The sequence below is a fragment of the Crassostrea angulata genome, unplaced genomic scaffold, assembly GCF_025612915.1.
Source record: "Crassostrea angulata isolate pt1a10 unplaced genomic scaffold, ASM2561291v2 HiC_scaffold_281, whole genome shotgun sequence".
NCBI classification, from domain to species: Eukaryota; Metazoa; Mollusca; class Bivalvia; order Ostreida; family Ostreidae; genus Magallana; species Magallana angulata.
The window spans coordinates 44,783-50,436 of NW_026441834.1; the positions used below are offsets into that span (position 1 = coordinate 44,783).

A 5,654-nucleotide genomic window follows, 5' to 3' on the forward strand; every position below is an offset into this window, starting at 1 on the left:
GCGAAAAATTTGAATTTTTTGAAATAAAAAATGAATAACTAAAAAATTCAATTCAGTATTAAACAACAAAAACCCCTGCAGGATTCGAACTCGCGATGTACGGCTCAAAAGTTCGACGCTTTATTCACTCGGCCATGGAGTAAGTTACATATTGCCGTTGATACAATCCTTTTAATACAACGAAATGTCGTTTCGATCAGAGGTCAGCCATTTTGTGATTATGTGTTATTTCACCTTAAAGGTGTCTTTTCACACGCTTTTGATTTTAACAACACAGGTATCCTTCCGCTTACTCTTGTTAAGGTCAGAGTCAATCATCCCAATGTATCCATCCCAACACAATATCCCTTTGTGTTTAAGTGTCCTCCGTTTCCCGGTCGGTCTCAGTAATTTGTTCACGTATCGTCTCTTTTTCTATGGATAGATCATTGAAAAATGAGAAAAAAAACTCAATATGTTTACAATTAGCTTGTCTCTCGTGTGGCAATAAAAATGTTAATAGGCGGAACACAAATCATCTCTGATTTACGACGGCGTATAAGTTCCATTTCATATTGACAACAAAAATTATAATAAACGTTTGTATGATTTAGAAAATCGTTTTAACGATTTAAATCTTCGTACGAATTCTTTATTTGTTTGTACGATTTAGAAAATCGTTTATACTATTTAAAAATTCGTTCGTACGATTTGGAAATTCGTTTGTTTGTTTTTTAAATTCGTTTTTACGATTAAAAAAAAACCTCGTTAAAATGATTTTTAAAATCGTTTGTACATGTACAATTAAGAAAATCGTTTGAGCGATTAATAAAATCGTTTGTACAATTTAGAAAATCGTTTAAATGATTTTTGAATTCAAATCAAATATTTCTTTATCCCTACCGTATTCCTTTACGTACAAATAACATTGATCATCTGCACTTCTATATTAAAGACAAAAACGGCGAAGACCCGTCATTTTAACCGGAGAATCAACGGTGACATTTGTTTTCCGACACATGTAAAATGACAAATGATGATGATGACAGTTTTATTCCCATTATTTAAAACAGAACATAGGGAGGTGGAGGAATATTACACAGAAAAAGAGCTTACAGTATTCCAGTTCGACATCCCTCAGTGAGCCAGTAGCTTACAAACAATTAAGTGAGAGCCCTACCGAAATTTTAAGAATCCATGCTTTAATACGATACCCATTTGGCTCTCAGGACGGTTATGAAACAAAAAGAAAGACTATTGTCTTCCAAACATTCATTAATATCTAAAGGAAAAGGATGCATTAAGTAAAGAGGCACGAACGACAAATCGAAAAAAGGCTTTTGTCTGAAATCAATTCAGTTCAAAACATTGTCGTCGGCAATAGACTCCGTTTAAGAAACCACTCTCAAGAACGAAGCACAAAGTTGGCATCTGGAATACAACGTTTACGTCCATGTGAGAAAAAACAACCATTGCGTGGGTATACGACAGTACTGGAAACCCACCAAAGAATCAAACATAGTTCCTACCAGAAAAGGACTCTGCTTAAGACCGTTTGAAAGCACCGTTTTACAGACTTGTCGGTAGACATCAAAAATAGTCTTCTAGAACTGAAGAAGGTGAAATGCTGTTCGGAACGCAATGATCATTAAAACCAAATGGGGATGCTACAATGCAACTGCTGCAACACTAACTTTTTTACAAACAGGCGGAATAAAAAACAGAAATGAAAAATATTTCGATTTATTAGAATGTTGTTTATGAATTCAGAACATTTTTTTCTCCGTGTTTTGTCATGCACTTATTATGTTCTTTATATTTATTATGGCATTTGGATATCATGTAGAAAATATTTGTGTGATTTATGGCATTTTTATATTAAAATGACTGGATCAAAATTAAACATAATTTTTTATTGCGTTTTTTAAGTCTGAAAAATAAAACCTACACAATATCAAATCCACACAAAGTTAAAGTATCCCATCAATGATTCAAAAGCGCTTTCGTAAAAAACGGCAAAATCTTACGTTTAATTTTTTTTCTATAATCACGAGATTAAACATTCCGTCCCTCTAAAGTATCTCGTCTATATGGCTGTTAGTTTAATCTAACCATTTATGACTTTATTCCTTTAAAGGACGGGTTTCCGTTCTGTCAGTATAAATATATACGGCGATCAGGTAAACCTAGCTCTGTCCTTACTCTACACTAACTAAAGAAACATAGAGATCCGATTTTTTATCAAATTTTGTGAAAGTTTTTAAACGATGGCTATGCGTATGTGTAAAATAAAATACATTGCAGTAGTTTTCACGATCAATTATTAATAAGCCATATTTCAATGAAAAAATGTTGTACAAAACTTGTTTTAAAACAAACGACACAAAGAGGTACCGCGATACGGTTTGCATCATATAAAAATTTGCCCCTGACGTTGAGGCGGCTCTGAATGCATTATGACTTTAACATCGCTATATGTTTTGGTTCACTAATATTTCTGAAGTTTGCTATGTTTACTTACAACCGATGCATAAAATGCCGGTTGAATAAACCTTATTATTCAGGGGACGAAACCAAACGGTTCCCTTTTCTAAACATTCCCATGATGCAGTTTAGTTTGTTTGCTTGATTTTTTTGTGTTTGTTTGTTTTTTGTCCATGAAAAAATATTTTATTTACTTTATATATTTCTAACTTTGAAAGGAGACCGATTCTACTGGTGTAAATAGGCAAAAGTCTTTCATTTTCTATGATATTTGATTTGTAAGGAAAATTATTTGATACTGTAATAGCATGCAGCTTTATATCCACCACATTTCTATAAATGCAATAGTTTTCTTTACCCTTGTTTATGGTTCTTTGACGCGTCATAATTTTATTTGATGGATCATAGAGAATTTTTTTTCTTCATTTTTTACTACGCTCGGACAATCAATCTACTCCATTTTCATTCATAGGACCGTGTCCTTACTCTACCCCCGTTTTAAAAGTACACGTTAAGTAATGATGTTTTACTACACTCAGGTCTCCTTCCCCTTTCCTCTTTGTTAAGGTCAATGACAAATACTTGCTTTTATCCTCTCCATACAATACCCCATTGTGTTTAGGGGGTCTAAATATATTGGGTCGGGTGACCGTCCCCGTGTACAATACCCATTGTGTTGGAGGGTTAAAATCTTAGGGGACAGGTGGTCCCCACTACTACCTATACTAATGGTGTGTCATAAAAATATACAGGTAACGTTCAAATTTGCTTCCTGACAAATTATAGTTGACATATGTCTCTTTAACTTTGTAAATAAAAAAAGAGAAATTCTCAGTTCCCGGTATGTTTATGTTGCAGAAAAACATATATAAAGCTGACTATGCATATGTAAGTGATATGTATTCAGTAAAAAATACAGGTAAAGTTCGAAATTGCTTTCGGTAAAATCATTTTTGACAGAGTTATGCCCCTTATACCTAGGGAAATCTGGGAAATTCTTAGTTACAGCTTCTTCGTTTTTGATGCATATATCAAATTGATATCTAATATAAAGTTCATTTATTAGAAAATACAGTTCAAGTTCGAATTTTGTTGCAGACCGATTTTTGGCTTTTTTTGACTGTCTTAACGATTGAAATTAAAAGAAAATAAGTAATTTTCAGGTACTTTTAACTTCTTATGTAATCAAACACGTTTTACTTAAACGGTGGGAGGGGGTGGAGGGGGGGTGGGGGATTTTTGCGTCTAGTTAATGTAAAAACTGACAAGTGTCACTGCGTCAAGACTATCATTAAACGATGGTAAAAGAATTATTTTCTTGCAGTGAAGTTAAGGCACTTTTAATTTTCCAGTTTTTATATGAATAAGTTTTGTGTTGTTGTTTCTGGTAAGGCCTTAGAGCCAGAAACACCTTCAGCAATGTTATCTTGGATAAAAAGAGAGATGTGGGGTTCAGATCATACGTGCTGATAATTGTTCAACTACTGCGGCTCAATTAAGAAATGAATTTCCATCATTTCAACAAAAATAAAAAAACAGGAAATTTTCTGAAGAAAAACTTGACTAAACAGTTAAACTAGCCAAAGATAACATACAACTGAAACCAAATGGTACAATTGTATTTGTAGCCAGATGTATCTCCTCAAAACATATATCTGAAGAAGGGTTTACATTTTTCTCTTTGGAAAGAAAGGGCCTTTTTCTTAAATTTATTGACTTTTGTAACAAAATACTGTGTTCACCATTCGTTTCAATTACAGGAACTAAATATTTAGTATAATTATTCCAAAATCAATCAATTTCGTTGACAGAATGATCTGCACTAGTTGATGAAGACCCGTGTGTCTCTCTATAGATATTCTGAAATTGTTACCTAAAACTGAGACTTAGTTTTGATTTTTCGCAAGATAACACATTTCAGAAACAACATATTGTCTTTGATCGTTAGGATCCTATCTTAAGATTACAAAACAGTGTCAATAGGAACAAACCCCATTATATTTGTACTGCAAAATTTCTTATGTTTCTATTTTTCTTGAAGGAAACGACAGCACTGGATGGATCAGCAAATTATATAAAGCAGGGTAAAACCTACGAATCAGACATCTCAACAACAGTCAACCCTGCTGATGTAGAAGCTCTCCTCGGAAAGCGATAGTTCACTGGTGATGCATACATAGTGGTCTTTGTACAACAGGAATTTCCCGCAACTGTGACATAATTAAATTTGCAGCTTTTGATGGGGTAAACGAGTTAAAAAAAATACATATCCCTATCCCAGGAATTAACGAAGAAAGCAAGTGAATTTACTGGGCTGAAATATGATATTGAATCTATTGGACGATTTTCCGGAGGACAAGAAATATAACGCATTGATATTAGACTTGCCCTCCTTAAATTGTTAGATTATGTTAGCAAGCAAGAAATGCCAATTCTTACAGACACCAATGTATTGTCTTTAGAATTCTCGCCAGAAACTTCAAGACCACAATTTTCTTCAAATATTTCTGCAGCATGTCAGTGATTGTTTGGACACACTCAAGTTAGCAGGTAAAATATTCAATTTGGAGATTGTAGGTTGATGTAACTACAAACAGAAGACACTGGTACAAAATGAATAAGTCATCATAGGAAAGTCCCACAACGCACATTATGCTCTTGCCGATGTCAAAATCTTTACGAGCTTCTTGTTCCCAAGTTTACAGACCAAGAAACTGATGCATTTCGTTTTTAATTTCACGTTCTTCAAAAGTCATTTGTGCCACGTGTGGATTACGTGTCCTACCTTACGAAAAAAAAATGTTCTTGTCCTTTTAAATGTTGTTATTCTTAAATTAATTAAAAATGACAAGAGTTAAAACAAAAACGTTTGATTTATCTTTAATGAAATGACGTTTATATATATCTTTTTCATTTATAAGCTAATGTAAATTTGTTTTTGGTGTTTTCCCCTACTAAAACTAGCTCATTTAAAGCTATTTTAATTTTTTTGTGAAGCAATGTTCAATGCTTTAAAAAATGATTTAAAACTATCAAATTTGAAGGGTTTTTTTTAGCTCACCTGAGCCAAAGGCTCAAGTTAGCTTTTCTGATCACATTTTGTCCGTTGTCTGTCGTTGTCGTCGTTGTAAACTTTTCACATTTTCATCTTCTTCTCAAGAACCACTGGGCAGATTTCAACCAAATTTGGC

At 33.4% G+C, this 5,654-nt stretch overlaps 1 pseudogene; it reads left to right on the forward strand.

Moving 5' to 3' along the window:
• The first annotated feature begins 1,021 nt into the window (after window positions 1–1,021).
• Window positions 1,022–5,239, forward strand: LOC128170022 (uncharacterized; annotated as a pseudogene).
• Window positions 5,240–5,654: the final 415 nt, after the last annotated feature.